The sequence below is a fragment of the Mus caroli genome, unplaced genomic scaffold (genome assembly GCF_978045245.1).
Source record: "Mus caroli unplaced genomic scaffold, Mus_caroli_1 scaffold_14, whole genome shotgun sequence".
In the NCBI taxonomy this organism is placed as follows: domain Eukaryota; kingdom Metazoa; phylum Chordata; class Mammalia; order Rodentia; family Muridae; genus Mus; species Mus caroli.
The window spans coordinates 10,397,765-10,419,086 of record NW_028227269.1 but is presented as its reverse complement, the minus strand read 5'-3'; the positions used below and the strand labels follow the sequence as shown (position 1 = coordinate 10,419,086).

Genomic DNA, 21,322 nt, shown 5'->3' with positions numbered 1-21,322 from the left:
TCTTTCTGCCTCCCCTGTGAGAATTACCAACGTGGGATGCTGCCCATGCCTGGGGATCCAAACTTGGGTCCTCATACTTACACCACAAGCACTTTACTGATTGAGTCATCTTCCCAAACTATCTCTCTTTCTCTCTTGTTTGTTTGTTTGTTTGTTTTTCCTCATTGAAATCAGGGTCTCACTATATAGTTTGGTCTGACTGATTCTCCTGCCTTAGCTTCCCAAAGACAGAGGTTACATGTGTGTTACCACAGTAGCTCCAGATGGTTCCTTATGAAATAAACTAGTTTCTCATGACAGAGGTAAAGTTCAAAAGTATTCGTAGCCATGCCTAAGGAACACTTGGTATGTGTGAGAGAGCTGGGTCCTACTGGATGGCTCAGAATGCATACAGACCTCATAAAGCTGCAGTTATCTCCACCATCAGCACCCATATTCAGATCTGCCAACAGATCATCATCACACCACCATTGCCACCCTTCCTAGCTGCACTCGTCTTCTTCTGGGACTTCCAACATTATTGTACCTCCTGCCAGCACTAGTACCATTACTAGTCCTACTGTTGCCATGGAAACAATAGCATCACCCTAACACTGTTATATATTCACAGGTTACTATTACTTCCTCATTAGCAAATATCTTCTCTACCGAGGAACTTATCTGACCCTGATCATACCTGGTGAAGTATCATACCACTGGGTGATTTGAACCATCTGAGATCTGTCATTTAGCATTTATGGACCAGGGAAGTGTGTAGGTGGTTTGTAAAGCTCAGCCACATCTGGCTGAGAATCCAGTTCCATTCTAGTACAGGGAATGGGGGTAATGGAGAGAAGCTCTTGGCTCCTTGTTGAGCTCTACTCTCTCTATAGCCAGACACCTCTGCAGTCTAGAGCTCTAGAAAGATCAAAGGCCCAGTACTCTTGTAGACAGGGTCAGAGAATAGAGAACTTGACCATATACAATTATGGACTTCTGTGGGAGGTATCCTTAATATGATTCAATGTCACTGTGTCTTATCCTCCCAGCTCACTTCAACAAAGCCCTCAGCCACATATTAAGTTTCTGTTTAAGGCAGCAAAGGGTGTTCAGACACAGAAAGAAGCTCCTAAAATCACTCAGTGGATCCACTGGAGATGGCATTAAAGCCTAAGTGTTTACTTTGCTAAGCTGGGTCTTGGGCAATGGTTATAATCCATCACGCTCCACACAGGGTCACATTCGATCTAGTCCTAGGAGGCCATGTACAGAAGGGCAAGTTTGCCTCCCTGGGGCCCTAGAAAAGGTCATCAGAACCAGCCTCCTTCATTCTGTTTTCCTGGCTAGCAATTATTTTAACTAAATAAGTGGCCATGGGATGAAACTCTGGCAAATAAGTATAAGACCTTGGCCAAGGCTTCTGGAAAAGGCTTTCGGAAAGGATTTTTCACCCCTAAGAGGGGACATGAGGAAGGGGCAGACTTCTTTCTTGTCTCTTGAAATTGTTGCATTATGCTGAGATCTTTGGATCCATTGCAGCCATCTTGTGACCATGAGGAAGAAAGATCTAGAAATAAAAGTATCTTGTTAAGAACAGAAAGAAGGGACCCAGGTCCTTAATGGTCCAGTCTTTAAACTGCGTGACTTGCTAATCCTGTCCTCCTTCTGGCTTATTAGTGAGATAAGTTTAGTTATGTGCTAAAAATAACTTTTAGTTTTGTGGGGTTATTTTTGAATTGTTTAGGCCATCTTTAGCTGAGTCTTTTACTCAACGCTGAGAACAATCAAAGTGATTCAATAATAGAGATTCCGTTTATTCTGGGTCTTTGTCGAGGTTATTCCCATCAACAACAACAAAATGAATTATTTCCTTAACCAGCTGGTGAACTTGTCCCTAAAAATCAGCATAATTGTTGCTTCCTATTGGATCCTTTCCCTGAATGTTACTGTGTAAAAAGTGATCATCTCTCTCAGTACAGGTTCACAGCCCCTGGCTTGCATTTGTGTGGACTGTGTTACTGGAACTTTTTTGGAGTGTCTCACTTGTGGTACCACATATTACCAGGGAAACTGGATTCTTTCTTTGGATCTTAGTCTCATTGATAAAAGATTTTAAAAACAGACCCAGAGGGATGCACAAAAACAACTTGAAAAGAAAAATGCTAGGCCAGGCAAACTGTAAATAACAGTGGCTTACCCAGAGATGGCAGGGTTAATATAGCTACAAGGGCTGTGGCTACATAAAAGATTCCACCCAGGGTCAAGTTTCTGGGAAAGTATATGATCTCATTAAAGGGACTATTATTCCTTCCATCCTTTAGTATGGGTGAGGTGTGGTCTTTTGCTAAGCAGTTGACTGGTCTAACTGTATTTACTCCTTATGTCCTGGTATCTTTGAATATTAGGTCTTCACCCAAGACCAGAGGTAGAACATTGATTCTATTCTTTAACCAAGGGGAAGTGACTTTGCTTCAATAGGCTTCATTAAGGCTCAGATCCCTCCACATTTACATATGGCAATTTAAATCCTATGAAAAGGTGAAGATAGTGTTTACATTTCTAAGGTCACCAGGGAAATGCGATGTAGGGTCCAAAGACCCAAAAATGGAAAACTACAGCAAAACATTGTTCTAGATGGTTCAGGACAATGTCTCCCCTCCTATCTCTTTCTGTAGCTGTTAGCATGGATACCTGTATCGGACTGAATTGAATCAAGTGGCTCAAGGGATAGGAAGCTCGATGATTATAAAGCAAGAAACAGCACTAAGACCTAAGGTGATCAAGTCGCTAACAGTTACTCCTTTTTAATGGCCTATGTTCAATTAAACAGTTACTTAGCCATTAGTTGCTTGTGTTCAAGGTATTTTATCGCAGTAATAGAAACTCCAATTAAGATATCCTCCAGAAAACCAATTTTAACAATAAGATCATGTTTTCTCCTCTATACAACAGTTATCTCTTACTTTTCCTGAAGGTACAATATACCTGAAAGGGGACACCATAGATATTCCCAAGAAGACAACACATGGAAGCCCAGCTCTCCACTGGCTCTCATAGCACTTGGTCCAGTATGTTTGTCTTGATTAGAGTTTTATTGCTGTGAAGAGACACCATGATCCTGACAACTCTTTTAAAGGACATTTAATTGGGGGTAGCTCTCAGTTTCAGAGGTTTAGTCCATTTCGTCATGGCTGGAAGCCTGGCAGCTATGGCTGACACGGTACTGGAGAAAAACCTGAGAGTTCTACATCTTGATTGGCAGGCAGCAGGAGGAGACTGTGTGTCACACTGGGCATAACATGAGCATAGAAGACTTCAAAGACTACTTCCACAGTGACACACATTCTCCAACAAGGCCACACCTACTCCAACAAGGCCACACTTCCTAATAGTGATACTTCCTATGACCAATCATTCAAACACCTGAGTCTATGGGGGTCAAACCTATTCAAACCACCACAATACTTAAATATCTCACAATACAGAAATGATTATATTTTTCCAACTGCTCCAAATCACCTTATCACCTTGAGACCCTGGGAGGCCAAGAGTGGAAAAATGTATAACTTACTACGTGTCTTTGTAGGACTCATATTGTCCATCAGAATGGCTGTGCTCAGGTCTGTCTGCTTTGTGGAACCATGTAGTATCATTCTGACACTTGGGCCTCTGCCATCCCCTTGCAGAATCTGAGGGGCAATCAGCTTCCCTTATCCTAGGTTCAACCAATTCTCAGATATAGAAAGTGATTCAAGGAGCTGCCTGGGATAGGTCACACCTGCAGCCCCAGAACTTGGGATATTGAGGCAGGAGGACAGATGTGAGTTTAGTTTGAAGCCAGGCTGGGCTACATAGTAAGCTGGAGAATGGGGTGGGCTACACAGTGAAACCATGTCTTAAAAAAAAAGGAAGCGAAGGGAAAGTGACAGGGAGGTTCCACACACAAAACAAGCAACTAAAGCCCACAGTGACCCTTCCTTCCATCATGCTTTCTCTATGGCCCACAACCCCGCTGCCTTTCTTACCCACCCTGTCTCCAGCCAGGACCAGACAACTAGGGTTAGCTACTATGTCCCCAAAGCCACTGACTTCATCCACACAAGTTAAACTTAAACCTGCTGCCTGCCCTGCCCAGTTCTTTCAGAAGCCTGAGCAAATCCTTTCCTGTGTTTTCTCTTCTTCACTTGGCTTCTTGGCCATCCTCCTGTCTCTCCATAGCACCCATGACAGGGCTTGGAATCTCCTCTTGGAAATTTTGAGTTTCAAGGGATATTTCAAAGGTGATCATGTCCTAGAGCAGTGGTTCCCAACCTTCCTGATGCTGTGACCCTTAAATACATTTCCTCATGTGGTGGTGGTCCCCACCCATAAACTTATTTCCATTGCTACTTCATAACTGTAATTCTGCTACTGTTATGAATCCTAATGTAAATATCTGTGTTTTCTCATTGTTTTAGGTAACCACTGTGAAAGGGTTATTTGGCACCTCCCCCCTTGGGAGGGACCCGCAGGTTGAGAAATGCTGTCCTAGAGTGTTGTGCCCCACCACATCTGAATAAAAATAAAATGTGCCATCACCTAGGGCTTGTAAAGCTGCAAGGCCAGGGTGAGGCAAGAGCTGTGAGAAATGACTTTTCTCTCCAAGCTTGAAACATCTCTGTCACCTAGCTTGTTGGGAACCATAAGCAAGGAAAAAGAACAGCTTTCAATCTTTGTAGCAACCCAGCCCAGCAATGTGGCAGACTAAACCAAGGGTCCCAGACCAAAGAGCCACATCATTGTGGGATGCTGGTTGTAAATTTGGTCCTGTCAGAGGCTGGATAGCCTAGATACACTGTGGAGGGCAGTAGAGAATCCCAAGGCCTTGAGAATGGTAACGGTCATGCATACCTACTTTGTAAGTCTAGTCTTCCCTCTAGGAACCAGAGGCTGTGCCTGGGACTCACTTCCTTGGGAGGTTTTAATTAATTAATTAATTAATTAATTTGGTTTTTTGAGACGGGGTTTCTCTGTGTAGTCCTGGCTGCCCTGGAACTAACTCTGTAGACCAGGCTGGCCTCGAACTCAGAAATTCGCCTGAGTCTGCCTAACCAAGTGCTAGAATTAAAGACGTGCTCCACCACGCCTGGCTTGTGAGGTTTAATTTATAAAGGCCTTTAAGTCCTATTTAAAAAAAAAAGGAGAATGTTTGGTACATTCATTCCCATCTCTGGAGGAGCTGATAGCAGCTGTCCTTTCCAAAGTCTACAATGAATTCTCTGTGCATAGATGCCTGGGAGTTGATGCTGCATTGAGACTCTGAGAAGTTCTGCTCTAGTGATTGGAGAGATGGATGGGGCAGTGAAGAAGGCTGGCAGCAAGGGTGGGTCATATTTGTAGGGGTGGTGGAGATACAGGAATGTGGTCTTGCTCCTGCTGTTTTCTCTCCTGTTCCCGGGACAGAGCCATCCTAGTGCCTGGAAAACAAGGTGGAGCTGGAACTGGAGGAACTTAAGCAACAGACTTTTAAACAAAAACCTGAAGCTGACTCATCTTCCCCTGGGGTCCTGTTGTCATCATCAGCCCTGTAGTGATTAGACCTGAATTCTGCTGGCCCTCTAGAATCCCTAGTTCAACTGAAAAGTATGCAGTGCCTCTGTAAATGGCTTTCCTGGCTTTCCAACGTTCCTGTCTTAGAGTATCTATTGCTGTGATAGCATTCCATGACCATAAGCAACTGGGGAGGGAAGAAGGGTTTAGCATGCACTCCATAATTCAGGGAAGTCACAGCAAGAACCTGAAGGTAGGCACTGATGTAGAAGACTGCTGCCTATTGGCTTGCTCCTCATAGCTTGCTCAACCTGCTTTCTTATACTCCCCAGGGATCACCTGCCCAGGAGTGGCACCACTTAGTCCACAGTGAGGTAGACTCTCCCACATCAATTATTAATGAAGACAATACCCTACAGGTATACCTATGGACTAATCATATGAAGGCATTTTCTCAACTAAGATTCCTTCTTCCAAAGGTATCTAGGTTTATGTCAAGTGAAAAAAGCCAACCAGTCCAGTCCTTCTCCAGTTGCCAGTCTTGGGTGGTTCTGGGTCCCTGACTTGTTCCTGGAAAGCCCAGACTCAGTAGGTCCCAGAAATCAGTCTGGTCATGTCTGCTCCCCGGAGATTTAGCTGAGGTCCCCCTCCTGGAGTCAGTAGCAGGGACAAGCTCCAGGCTCTGCCCCATTTGGGAGAGCATCCTTGGAGGGGAAGAAACAAACTGCAATGAAAACAAAACACTTCCAAAGGGGAGTTTCCTGACAGAACTTCCTGGCAGCTCCCAAGACAGTGACCATGGAAACACCAGGCTGTGGAGGTCAAATGACAGTCATCACGTCCTCTTTCTGGAGAGGGATGACAACTGCTGTTATTAGGAGAGATAACTTGAAATGGGCAAGTGTACGCTGATCCCAGTAACTGATGTTCCTGCCTCTCCTGCCAAGAGGAGGCAATAACTGCCTGGCAACTCATCTTGGCCAAAGGGTGCATTTTTTTTTTTTTGAGTTGGAAAAATGATGGATTTGATATAGGTTGTAAGCAGAAGTCTGAGGTCATCTTACATGCTCCCTTCCTTGTCAAACACCATTGATGACCAAGCTCTGTGATTCTACCTTCTTTACAATCCTCCATTAGGCCTTTTTATCATTGACCCAGACCATACCCTCTCCATTACTGCCTTAGTTTTGCCCACACATCTTAATTAACTTCACTACCTTGCTTCTTTTTTCTGTGTCCTCCACACAGACATGAGGGAAATGTGGCAATGCCTTGAAAATGACTGAGATCTTTACCTTCTAGCTAAATCAGGCCAGTACCTCCATATCTCAGGTTCCCCTTTCCCATCATGCTTTATGTCTCAAACTGGACAGCTCTCTTCATATAATGTGTCCCACAATAGGCTTTCCCTGTAACCACTTACTGGATTTCTTTACCAACAGTACTTTATAAAGAACATAAACAAGACTGCATAGACAACAGAAATATATTGACCCAGTGCCAGAGAATACAAGTCCAAGGTCAAGATTTAAGAAAGGATATGGACACTTTTGGCCACGGCACTCATCTTCCAGTAACTCAACAAAATGACAAACCCAAAGGGAAAGAGGAGAGGCACCGGCTATATGTTCTTGAGGCCTTTTAGGAAACATGGCGTTGTTCCTTTGGCCACATACATGCGAATCTACAAGAAGGGTGATATTGTAGACATTAAGGGAATGGGCATTGTTCAAAAAGAGATGCCCCATAAGTGTTACCACGGCAAAACCAGAGGAGTCTACAATGTCACCCAGCATGCCATAGACATCATTGTAAACAAGCAAGTTAAGGGTAAAATTCTGGCCAAAAGGATCAATGTGAGGATTGAGCACATCAAAGAGCAGGGACAGCTTCCTGAAGTGGGTGAAGGAGAACGATCAGAAGAAAAAGGAAGCCAAAGAGAAGGGCACCTGGCTGCAGCTGAAGCACCAGCCTGTGCCACCCAGAGAAGCATACCTTGTGAGGACTAAGCGAAAAGAGCCAGAGTTGCTGGAGCCCATTGCATGTGAATTCATGGCCTAATGTACAAAAGAGAATTAAAGGACCAGGACTTCAAAGTGTTTTCCTTAGGAAAAAGAAAAAAGAAAAAGAAGGGACATGTTCTTCTTGAAGACTTTAGGGTCAAACTGTCCCATGTCATTATCTTAGCTTCTGGTGGATGTTGACAGATTTTGGTTCCTTGTCTGTAGGAGAATGCCTGTGGACACTGCCTATATCTCCTCTTGTATATGTGGTGTATGTGTATGTATATGTGTATGTATGTACATGCACACACACACACACACAAAACACACACACATGTTCAAGTTTTGATTAAAAACACCAGTTCTATTTGATTTGGACCCATTTTAATGACCTCTTTTTATCTGGATTCTATCACCAAATTAGTTCATATTGTGTTCTTGAAGTGGGGAGAGGGGATATAATTAACACCCATAACACTTTCTAGTAAAGATTCCTTGGGACAGCTTGAAGGACAGTGGATGAAGGCTCACATTGCCAAGCCTGATGACATACATATAACCCTCTAGTCTCACATGGCAGAAGAATAGAACTGACTCTGCAAACTGTCCTGACTTCCACGTGTGCACTGTGGCATGAATGTACCAATCTTCCCTTGAGTTTTAAAATATAGAAAAACCTAGTATGGTTATTTGACCTCTCTACTGTCCCCCTGATGTCCTAGGAAGATAAGACTACCTCCTCTTTTGCTCATTCTGGATCAGTATAAAAGACCACAGAGGACCTGATGCTGGGCTTTCAGCTTATGCCATATTTGTTTGTCTTAATAGGCTATGAGTTCCTTTAGAACAGAAAAGACAATTTGTCTGCATCCCCAGATCCAGAACAATGTCAAATAAACAGTAGGGACTTAGCATTTGTTGCCGGAGCTGTGAAGTGCTGAATGCATGGGCTCTTAGTAACTAAGTGTGTTGACTAATGGTTCTCTCACCTGATTCCCTCTAGGGTCCCAATTTGTTTCCAGAGTGGCTGACTGCTCTTCTATCCCCCACCATTCCCAATTTGGGCTGAGACATCTGTGTGAATACAAGACTCAGAGTGTGATTCCCCAGAGTGAATGGATATGCTTAGTGTTTGCTTGCAGGATAAATGCATGACAATATAAACAACTTTTATACACATCCACAGGCATACAGACTAACAACGCTGGCTTCTACAGTTGTAGAGACCCAGTTCTACAGCCTGCTGCCTTTCAACCAGAGAAGCAGGAAACCCAGTGATATGATCCAGTCTGAAGTCTGAGTCTGAAGACATAGGAACTGGTGGAAAGAGATATAGGAACACTGGTAGTAGACCTGAAGTCCAAAGGCCCAGAAGATCTGACATCTGAAGACAAGAGAAGATGGGTGTCCCACCTCAAAAATCTTTTTCCTGTTTTATTTGTCTACTCGGGTCCTTGGTGGATTGGACGGTGTTCACCCACATTAGCTGGGGCAGACCACCTTTATTCTATCTGACAAAACAAATGCTAGACTCATCTGCGTTCCTAGATGTAAATGTTTCTCCAGTTACCAGTCTTCCTTAGCCCAGTTACATTGCCCCATTAGGCATTGTAAAGCTGTTAATAGATAAAATGTTTATAAGCAGGGATGCAGTGGCTTGAATAGGTACAGCCCCATAGATTTATGTGTTTGAATGCTTGGCCCTAGGGAGTGGCACTGTTAGAGGTGTGACCTTATTAGAGGAAGTGTATCACTCTATAGTACAGGCTCTGAGGTCTTAAACGCTCAAGCTATGCCCAGTGTGAAACACATTCAGTCTCATCCTGGTTGCCTTCTCATTAAGAAGTAGAACTCTGGCTCCTCCTGCACCATGTCTGCCTCCGTGCTGCCATGGTTTCTACGATGATGATAATGGACTAAACCTCTGCAACTGTAGGGCAGCCCCAATTAAATGATTTTCTTTATAAAAGTTGCCTTGGTCACGGTGTCTGTTCACAGCAATGGAAACCCTAGCTAAGACAATGGGCTCTATTAAAAATAGTTAATAATTGGCTAATCAGAGCTATCTAATCCAACAGAACAAGCCAAAATAATTTCTAGCAATTAATGAGGAATGTGACAATGTTGTTTTCTTTATTTCGATATTAAGATACAGAATTGAATATAGAGTGTGTCAGACAGAACTTCAGAATGGCCTCGCATGAACTTTAACCTGCTGTTACTGCTCTGATTACACCATGACACTATGTGGTGTGGTCTGAAAGTGAACTGACCTCCACATGGCGTCGTATTCTTGGACCCCAGCTGGGGATAAAAGTTGAGAAGGGTGAGTTATGTAACCTTTAGGAAGTGGGGCTTGGCTGGAGGAAGTCAGTTACTGGGAAAGTGGGCTTCAAGGGTGGGTAGCCTGGCCCTACTTCCTGTCCACTCTCTGCCTCCTGATTCAGTATGACCAGCAACCTGAGGTTCCTGCTGCCATGCCTTCCCTGCCATAATACTTTGTCTTAAACTGTGAGTCAAAAAAAAATAACTGCTTCCTTTCTCATGTTGTTTCTTGTCATGTATTTGCTCATGAGAAAAGTACCTAACACGTAAGAGAGATTGTCTACGTGGGCCTAAATAATCACCCAAACCAATTAGAATCTAAATATTCACTCTAGCTGGTAATAGAGTCAGGGGCTTCAGAGCAGAAGGAGAACTTGATCCAACTGTGCTGGATTGAAGGGGATGAACTCTAAGGCAGAGAAGCTTCTATGACATAAGAGACATTGGATGGATACAGAGACCCTGGCTGTACAGCTTACAGAAACAGAACAGCTCTGAGACAACAGCCCAAGCTACCTGGAAGGACATTTCCCTGACTTCTAGACTGTAAAATCTAGGCAGACAACCTAGGTGGGCCTTCCTGGATTCAGAAGTCTGAGATAATAAATGGAGATTGTTTAAGTCACCCAATACTTGAAAAATTATTCTGCAATACTAGAAATACAAAGGATGATGAGTATTAAAAATTAACTTGAAATCAAGAAGAAAATGCCAACATATTAATAGTGGCTGCCTTTGGTGATGCATTCTGTATGGGTTTTACAGTTTGTGTTCTCTCATCCTACAATGAGGGGAAAAAAAGTGTCTTGGCTTTCTTTCTTATTAAGATCTAGATATTTTCAAGACTGGGGCTGCTCAATCTTTTTGACTTGGACAGTAGATATTTAGGGCCCAAATTCAGCTTTCCAAGCCAACATGGAGTACTATGCCCAGGTTGTAGGATTGGAAGTAGCGATTCCATGTGACTGAGTAACTTGATCAGAAATTCCCACATCTAGTCTTCAGGAGCCTCCCAACCACACTCGTGCCAGTTTGCTCTCTGCCAAATCTTGTGCCTCTCCTTTTTGATCACACAAACTTCTTTTCCAGGCTCCTGAAGGCTTTTTCCTTGAAGCCTTGTCGGATCCCATCTAAATGACCTTCCAGGAATCTTCCCCATGATTTTTTTTTTCTATTCCTTGCCACACGTGGTAGATGGGAGAAGCCACCAAATGTTTCTCTTTATTTTCAGATTCTGGTCCATAGCATTACTAATGTCATTATGTCCAACAGGGAGCTGGGACAAATTAGCTGTGTCCTCCATATGCCCAAATATTGGGTATCTTTAGAGTCATGGAAGAGCCAGCTGTGCGGAGCAAGGCCTGGACGCCCTGAGAGACCCTGTGCATCCTTGCAGAGGCTCAGCACCTCTCCCTGACTCACCATAACTCTATGCCTGTGTTTATAACAGATTTCAAACAATTCTCATGCTGTCGACAACTGCCTGCAAAAAGGCAGCTGTCCAGCCCCTCCTTCCTGAACTGACATCCCTGTTTAGAGAGGGACATCCGGGTTTTTCTTTTTTTTTCCCTCTCCCCTTTAAAGTGTGATTTGAAAACACCATAGAGCTCCCCCAGCTCAGGGCCAAAGCAGGCCTTTTATCATCAGAGGTCCTGCAAGAACCATTTGGAGAGTCTACTTCCTGTCCAAAGAGGAAGTGGCTAGGTCTTGACCTCAGACATACTCTCATTTCCAATCATTTTCCAGCCTGGAATGCAGTGATTCAGTTTCCATTTATAAAGTGAAATTAGTGCCCGGTTGAATACTCTGCCTGGGGGAGGGGGAGGGAGGAGGAAATGAGAGCTCCTTGCAAACAATTCTCCCCTGTTTAGCTTGGAGCTGACTCTGTTGGGGAAGGATTTCCTTATGTTCAAGGTGTTAGAAGCCTCTCTCAGGAAGGACTCTGCCTCATTCTTTTTTACAGTTAAAAAAAATAATAATAATTGCTGCTGCTGCCATGTGACTCAGTAGAGGCTTGGCTATAATAGGCTCCAGTGTTTCTACAGCACTTTATGCTTCTCAAAGAGCTGTCACACACATTATCTCAGAAATCCTCAAAACACCTCTAGGAGGGAAGCAGGCAAGGCATTATTGTCCTCGTTTAACTTTCAGAGGGAAAGAAGCGTGTTAATGCTGAGCTCGTCTATGAACGTGGTGCTTGCTGTCTTATGTTTCTTTAGATCCCCACCTCCGACTCCCTCCCCACTCTACCCTACCACTCCAACCCGCCCACATCCCCTGTTAAAGACACAGTGGTGATAACAGGAGACAAGGGTTCTGTTCTTTGTTAGACCAATGTCTCCCTATGTGGCCTCCTGGATTTTGACTTATTCACCTGCAGCATAAGGCAATGGAACAGAGTCTTTGGGAGGATATAGGTGACATTTATGAAAAGATACAGTGGCTTGTTTGGAAATAGTCATCTTCTAGCATAAATTCTTGATCCTAGAAGTGTCTCCATGGAAACCTGGAGGAGTTCTTAGAGAGCTGGGCAACAGGCCATGGGGACCTACTCATTCCTGAGGCTCATGCCCAAGGGATTCATTGTCAAATGTAGCTGTGATAGTTTTTGTCAACTTGATATAAACAGGAGTCACCTGAGGCAGTGGATAGACTCTGGGATACTGTACAGTATCTAGCAGACGAGGCAGAGCATATGTTATGCAGGGCCATTGACATGGTAGCTGCAATTGGGAACATGGTTGGTCCCTGTAGAGATGGGCTCAGGGAGATGCTATAGGGAGAATGGGCCTTATGCAATTTCTGTATCAGGCTATAGGATGATTCTAAGATAGAAAAGGCATTGCAGTTTGATGCTGCAGCACACGCAAAACCTAGCCTCAGTAAAGAACACAACATAGAAGGAAACAGCATAAAGTGGCATCTGTAGTACCATGGAGGGACAGAGCATGGGTATACTTAAGACCTTATAGTATTTTCCTACAGACAAGATGGCGTTCTAGGATTTCTACATCTGGAAGTCTGTGGCAGATGTGTAGGAAGGAAGAGTGTTGAGACAGGAAGCCCAGCATGAAGTATTAAGGGATGATACTTGGCAGTGAAACAGAAGGGATACATTCATGATGCTAAGAATGCAAACTCAGCAGGTAATAGGTACCTTACCATCTGCTTCTTCTCTGTCTCCCCTGTAGTTGGACTGTATAATGCCCTGGAGTTTATGCAGTTTCTCTCTCAATCCTCTCCATCTATCATGGAGCTCAGGAGTTTAAAACATCTAATAGATGTTTGGTCTGGAAGCAATATATAGCGATTAACCAAAGACAAAGGCAATGAGTAGGAGGTTTAAGCTTGGAAGAGACACAGTGTTTGGACATCCATAGCCATGGTTCAGCTTCATGTTTCTAGCATTGTCAGGAGCATTTACCCTCAATGAATACTCCCTTTGTTTGGTGGTTTGAATGAAAATGGTCCCCACAGGTTCAGAAGGAGTGGTGCAATTAAGAAGGGTAGCCTTGTTGGAGGAAGTATATCACTGGGGTGGGCTTTGAGGTTTCAAAAGCTCAAGCCAGGCCCAGTGGCTCACTCTCTCTTCCTGCTGCCTTCAGATCCACATGTAGAACTCTCAGCTCCTTTCCAGCACCATGTTTGTCTGCATGCCCCTATTCTTCACACCATGATGACAATGACCTAAACTTCTGAACTGTAAGCCAGCCCCAATTAAACATTTTCCTTTATAAGGGTTGCCACGGCCATGGTGTCTCTTCATAGCAGTAGAAACTCTAACTCAGACAAGTAGTTAAGTTGTAAAGATGCATGGGCTATGGTGGGGAGCCCTGAAAACCAGTTAAGGGGGTATGAAGATGGGATGCCAGACTCCCTTTGGGATGCTTCACCTCTTTCCCTCCCACGGGTGGGAGCTGGGATAGACAGCTGCTCACCATGACTGGAGCAGCCTGTGCTTTACCATACACATCCTTATCTATAATTCATGTCTAGGACTGGTCATTTCTTACTGATTATTTTTACCTTTAAATTATAAATAGAAGGAGTCAAAGAGATGATTTATTATTATTATTATTATTATTTTGTAAATTGCTTGCCACACATGCTTGGGGACCTGAGTTCATTCTCCAGAATGTGTGTAAAAAGGCAGGAGTGGTGGTGCATACTTGCACTTTCAGGGCAAGGGAGGAAGAAGTGGGAGGATCCTTGTAGTGTATTGGTCACCCAGCCTAACCTTATTGGTATACTCCAGGTCCCAGAAAAAGGTTCTCTGTGCCCTCCTAAAACAGGACTAAGCCATTTGTGTGTCTGTAATCCCAGCACTTCAGGGACAAAGGCAGAAGCAAATGCAGGCAGATCTCTGTGAATTTGAGGCCAGCCTGATCTATGTAGCAAGCTCCAGGCAAGCAAAGGCTGCATAGTGAGACTGTCTAAATTACAAATGGGATAGTTGGAGAGATGGCTCAGCAGTTAAAAATACTGGTTGCTGCAAAGGGGACCTGGGTTTGGGTCCCAGTATCCACATGGAAGTTCACAACTATTTGTAATTCTTCTTCCAAGAGATCCTATGCCCCTTTCTTACTTCCATAGTCATCACACACGTGGTACAACAGATGTACATTCAGGCAAAACCCTCACATAAAATAATCTACAAAAATGCTTCTAAAAGTGAATAGCTCTTGAGACATGACATCCAAGATTTCCTGCTGGCCACCACACACATGTGAATGTAAACCTGTGCGATGCTCTTGACCACGTGCACACTGTAACTACAATCACGTCCCAGTCTGTTAGTGAGAGTTAGAACATCTTCTAAAATCATGGAAAATCTAAAGGACAGATGCGTTCCATTTTGTCCACCCCACTCAAAAAAAAAATCCTAGAAAATAAACATCCCTGCTTATCTGTGACTATTTGTGCAACTGGATGCCTTTGCAGAAAGATCCTGCAAGGATACACAGAGGCTCTAAGCTGTCTGTGAGTCACCCGTGCCTGTGCGTGGGCTTCGGTGTATTCACTAGACCTCTAAATATATACATGTATTTCGGGAATGGGACATCTGGTTCATAGAGTAGATCCATTTTCAACATTGTTAGATATTGGCAACTTTGTCCTCCAAAGTGGTTGTGTGTATTTGCAGCAATCTAATTGAGTTCTCCTTGCTCCACGTCTTCACCAACACTTGATGTTATCAGAGCTTTAAAATTCTTGCCAGATGCACAGATGTAAAAGGAGACATTCTTTGGTTTTCTGTTTAAGAACTGCCAGTGGAGGGGCTGGGGGCATGGCTCAGTGGCAAAGTACTTGATGTATAAGTGTGAGTCTCTGCATTCAAATCTCCCAAACTCACATGAAGCTGCATGTAGTAGCATGTGTCTGTAGCCTCAGTGTTCCTGTTGGGAGGCTGGAGGCAGAGACAGGAGAGCCCCCTGGAAGCTCGAACCAGCTAGCCTGCCATATGTGGTAGTGAACAAAAAAAAAATGTCCCTGCCCCAAACAAGATGAAAGGTGAGTACGGACATCCCAGGTTGTTCTTTGACTCCCATACATGTACCATGGCATGCATGCCCTGCACACACACACACACACACACACACACACACACACACACACTCACACACACACACACACTCACATACACACCCCACTTGATTGAGTCCCTCTTCTGTGCACAGTACACACATACCACACCAAGATGCCTAATAGAAAATCAATTATTAGCCTTTCAGTTATGCTTGGTGGTATACATACTCACAATACTCACATACTCAGGAGGCAAAGGCAGGAGAAAATGGCTCCAAGGCCAGCCCGAGCTATGCAGCAAAATTATGCCAAAAAGAAAAAAGGAAAAGGAAAAAAAAAAGACAAAAAACCCTAATTAACTAACTAAAAATAAATAAATAATATGATTACATGCTTTCACAAATTATTTCATAATACAATAGCCTAAAAGAGAGAAATTTACTATTTATTTATATAGAGATGGGGGTCTCACTATGTATAGCCCTAGATATCCCGTCACTCATCTTGTAGACCAGGCTGCCCTTAAACTTACAGAAATCCATCTACCTCTGCCTGCAAAATGGAGGATTAAGGCAGGTGCCACCATATCCAGCCTAAATTGTTGTTTCTATTAGACATCTATCTTTCTTGTTGGTTCATTTGATTAGCAAAATATTGAACTGAGGGACTAAGTGGATTATCTCTGGCTTCCTTAACGGGGCAGCATCTGATGATTATTTTATCACTGTTCATATTTAACACCCCTTCCTTTCTCTCATATCTTCTGTGAGAGAGCAAATGACTTGCAGAGTGTGTGTGTGTGTGCTCTTGTTGGAAATCCACACCAACCAAGACCAATAGACAACATCAGCTGGCCTTCCCTGTTGTCACAACACAGCAGGAAGCACAAGGGTGGGCTGCAGTTCCTGGTTGGCAATGTTGGACAGGCCAGGCAGGACCAGGCTGCTGTGTGTCCTGCTTGTGCCTGATCCTGAGAAATCTTCTGCTTCTTCCCCAGCTGCTGTCCTTATGCAAACTCCTGGCATCCTCTACCCAAATCTCTTTGGTTTAACTTATCCAGAGTCTCAGTGGCTCATAGCAGGAGCGCTCACTCACACAGAAGGTTGGATATGTTTCTCCCCACAGAGGATGAGATCCTCAACTGTATGACAGGTAGACAGACCAAGGTCTCACGTAGGTGGGAACAAGGACATGACCTCAGGTCTCTCTATAATTGTTCCCACCACTAATTTTTTTTTCCAGAAAATTGCCAAGGCTCCCTAAAGGCTTCTAATCCATATCCTTTGACCTCCTGATTCTGGGTCCTGTTACCAACTCCAGGAAGCTTCAGAGCCTTCTCTCCTCTGTCAACCTCACTGAGCCTGGATGCCCATCTAGTCTGGACAAAACCGGAGCTCTCCTGCCAGGTTGCCCTGCTACTACCAAAGGCATCAGAAGACGGTTGCAAATTTCTGCTCAGCACTCTTGTGTTTCTGCCCTGTCCCTCTGGCTCCACGCTCTTCCCAGGCACACTGGCTTCCCAGGCGTTTATCAGGGTCTGTGTATGTTTTTCTTGTGTGGGATTTGAAATGATTTCTTTAAACAAGGTCTGAACTAAGATTGATTTCCTCTATTTAGAGTGTTTTGTTTTGTAATATGGTTCTTTTAACAATCTAAATTGTGGGAACTAGGGAGAAAAGAGAGAGAGAGAGAGAGAGAATTTTCTGACTCCGTATAAATATAAATTACTTTATCTGCCTTTGAAGACTTCCATGTCTTTTCCTTGAAAGGGTTAGAGCCAAATTCTTTGGGGGTCCCTTTCTTGTCAGAACTGTTATGAAGAGAATGATAGTCATCCTAAGACTTGCATGTAGGGCTGGGAATGAGGCAATCTGGTTTCTTTGTGGCACTGTCTATTTTTCTTTCAAAGTACAGCTGTATCCATTCATCAAAACTTCACAACATAAAGTTTCCTTTAATTTGATCTTCATGGTAGCTACAGAGGTGAAGAGGCAAACGAAAGCCCTCCAGGCACCAGAGGAGGTTTGGCTTCCTGGTCAACTCAGTCGCCACTCACCAAGTAGCTCAATCATTTGTAAGTATATTTAAAACTATTTCTGCATACCTACTATGTGTCAGGTTCGAAGCCTATATAAGCTACTGTGAAATGATCTATTAAACCTTCCTTGCGCACTAAAGGAACCACCCTGCTCTGGTAAGTTCTGCTTATACTTGAAGGCCTCCCACGATGGGAACTTGTCATCTGTGATGACATTAGATTCCACAGAGGATGGCTCACACTGCTTGCATCCCCCTTTACACAAGGCTGATCCCATCTAGTGTTTGTCACTATGCAACCCAGCACATATACAAGCATGTCCCCACCCCAGCCCCTCTGCTCTGATGGGAACAGTCTGTGCTTGTGTGTGAGTTGGGACATGTTTTCAGAATGAGCTCCAGTTTGGTGTATCCTTTGGGACTATGATCATAAAGATGACCTGAAAAGGCAGCATGGGTAAGGACCCGGTCATCCTTTATCCTGTGTCTAAAAATGTAATCAACACGGCATTTAGCTGACAGTCATGTTGTTCCTACTGACCTACATGGGACTCAAACAGACAAAAAGCTTCTATTCCTCCCTGCACTGCTCCCCCTGTCTCTCAGACTGGATGGGTGGGCAGATGCTCACGTACAGAGCTGTTCTTGAATTTTCTTAGGCGAGGCTTTCTCCCATCCTTTTCAAAGGGCTGTGGACTCTGACTTCGTGGTTATAAAATGGTGGGTTTCTCTTCAATGTGCATCACACTCATATTGGACCATCTAACAGTTCTTTGTTCAAGTATCAAAATTCTTGTAGATGCTGAGCCCAGGAAAGGCCCTGACTGGCTTCCTTTGATTCATCAAAAAAAATAATCCATGCAGCTGTGTGCCTTTCTCCAGCATGTCTATAATGAGATGTGGCCCATCTTGTCAAATAGTTAGCTCTAGTGTACACTTATTTCTTCTACCAAATCTTCCTGATACCCAAGCCCAGCGAGCCCAGGAAGAAAAAAAGAAAAATTTAAAACAACTTATTAGGTGGTTGCTTTCAGGGCACAGTGCTCTCCTTGCTTTCTTCCCAGGTACTTGCCAAGCATCTGTTTCCTTACTCACTGGTTCCAAATAGGGTGAGAATGACACTTCCTGGACTATGGTTGCGTGAGATCAGGGGACAAGAGGGTCATGGAAGGATGAAGAAAAGTGGGTTACAGCCAGAGATTGGAACAGGCCCCCCTCTCCTCCCACCCTCCATCCCTCCCTCCCTCCCTCCCTTCCTTTCTTTCTCCCTCTCCCCCTCCTTTCCTCCCTCCCTCCCTCCCTCCCTCCCTCCCTTCTTTTTTTATAATATGGATTCTGGAGAATCTTCTTGCTGGAAAGATAAGTACTTAAGTGGCTGAGCCTTCTCCCAAGCCTTTCCTTTCTCTTTATTGTATAAGTTTTACAAAATAACCATTGCGTGAGGCCAGACAAGCTGTGAAGCTGCCAGCCTCAGTCTTCAGTTTATATTTGTAGTAGCATTGACGCCCTATGGGTTGGGTAATCATATAACTTCACCCTTTAGACGGTTCCTCATCAACATGCTGGAACACACAGGCCTTCTAAGTTATACCTAGTTTTCCTGGAAGGCACCAAAGGTTATTCTGGAGTAGGCAGGGAACCTGTGTCACTTCATCTCTGGGGTAGGGTATGAGAGTGGCGAGTTGGGACAAATGTTTTGCAGTTGCTAAAGCTCCAGCCACAACGTGGTTGGAACTCTTTCTTGACACTAGACAACTGTGTAGTTGAAGACCAAGTCATTTCCATTGACTCTGGGTATTTATACATGCATCTCCTTGACACTGTTTTTGGGCCACTTTGTGTTATCAAGTAAGTCCTCCCTGTGGGAGGTGTCTCCTTTAAAACTTGGTCGCCTCTTTATTTGGGGGTTGAAAACTAGAGCTAGAATTCTCTAAAGGCACAGACTCAAATCCTTCAATAAAATCCTGTAGAACTTATGAAGGGAAGGCTTGGGAAGTGCCCCTGAGGGCAGGACTCCACAGCTCACTTCATCTGCTTCACTCCTGTTACTAACAGGCAATCCTGGCTTGAAAGAAAAGAGAGCCATTCAGTGAAGGTTACCATGTTTCCATTCCTGTCTGTTGACTTTCAGGAACATTCAGTGTGGAGCATTTCGTAGGAAATGAAGCAACAGCAAGAAAACCGAATGGCCTTTTACTATATGCAGCCTCAAGTTAAAAATTCCAAGAAGTCCTGAAGTTATGTACAGACTTTCAAAGCAGCTGTTCAAAATCCCATCTCCATCATCAAGGGCAGGGCTGGGTTAAAGACCATTCTTTCCATATGGAATCCTAGTGAAGACAAGAAGAGTCAATACTTCCTGAGCAAGAACAAGGGCAGAGAAGCTTTTTGGGGTATTGCAGAGATAACCAGTATGCCCTTGGGTCACCCCTGTGATGGTGATCTGTCTGATGGTGCCTCAGTTCAGAACTAGGGTACCTGTGTAGCACCATCTAGGCTGTGGGTTCCATTCCTGGTGTTTCCCTCCTTCTGGCTTAGTTGCTTCCTAGTATGTATGTATGTGATCCTCATGCAGAGTTAACCCTCAGCCAGATGATTATACTAACACTTTAACACAGGGTTTCTACCCAGGTTATCATGGGTGCTGTACTTTGAATCACAGGATGTTTAGCTTTGGCTTCTACATACCAGACGCCATAGTTATACATAGCCAGAATGGTTAGTTTTGTCAATTTAATACAACCTAGAATCACCTGGAAAGGGAAATTGTCTATATCAAGTTAACTAGCGGGCATGTCTGTGGGGAATAGTATCAATGAAATCGATTGGTATGGGAAGGCCTATCCCACCCTGGGGAGTACCACTCCCTAGAAAAGGGGTCCTGAACTGTAATGTGTAAAGGGTCCTGATGACAAGTACCATCATGCCTGCATTCATTCTCTTTCTGCTCTCACCTAGGGATGTATTAGCTGTTTGAAGTACATTCTGCCTTGACTCCCCTGATATGATGGGCTATAACCATTATGAGCTAAAACATACCTTTTCTCCCTTGAGTTTGCTTTTGTCAGGATATTTTATCATAGCATTAGAAAATGAAACTAGAATTCTACCCCAATTTACAAGATAACAAGATCTCCCCACACAAGATTAGTAGGCCTCTTAAGATTTACTTATTTATTTTATGTATATGAGTACATGGTAGCTGTCTTCAGACATACCAGAAAAGGGCATCAGATTGCATTACAGATGGTTGTGAGCCACCATGTGGTTGCTGGAAATTGAACTCTGGACCTCTAGAAGAGCAGACAGTGTTCTTAACTTCTGAGCCATCTCTCTAACCCCCTCAGTAGGTCTCTAGATCCATAATTCCTACCCCCACTTAGTGCTAGTACAAATCTCTGCCCTAGAATTACCCAGAATTCCTAAGACAATACCTGGTATCATAATGCAATAGAAGAAAATAGATTTTGAACTAGACTGATGTGAATTTAGACCCAGCCTACTAGTTACTACCATGCTGGCTGTGTTTATCTTCCTTGCTGGAGTCACAAAGGAAGAGGTCTATGTGAGCCATGTCTGACTGAGAGAAGACCCTCTGCTCATGCTCTTTGTTCTCCTTGATCACACACGGTCATGAAATCCCACCTCCCACTGGCACTGGACAGGAGTGCCATGCCACTGTGCCTAGGTCTGAAGTGGACCCAAATATAAAATATTTAGAATCTTAATGTTTGGTTTAAGTTATTGGGTATTGCTCATTGTTCAAAAGAAAGAAAGTGTTTCTACTGGGTGTTCATGTGTTTAAATATACCTTTAACCTCTTAGCACACAATCTCTTTATAGAGAGATTCTTGCCCCATATCACACTCTGTTTCCCATCTGAGCTAAGTTTATTCCTCATATAAATCAGTTCATGTCTTGCC

The 21,322-nt window shown here is 43.8% G+C and overlaps 1 long non-coding RNA gene across 1 annotated transcript in view; it reads left to right on the top strand.

Annotated features, from left to right (window-relative positions):
• Positions 1 to 21,094, top strand: part of LOC115032760 (uncharacterized) — a 47,949-nt gene extending 26,855 nt beyond the window's left edge. The window contains exons 3-4 of the long non-coding RNA XR_015045180.1: positions 16,605 to 17,436; positions 19,531 to 21,094. This is a non-coding gene — a long non-coding RNA (uncharacterized LOC115032760). The remainder of the gene's footprint in view (positions 1 to 16,604; positions 17,437 to 19,530) is intronic.
• The last annotated feature ends 228 nt before the right edge of the window (positions 21,095 to 21,322 follow it).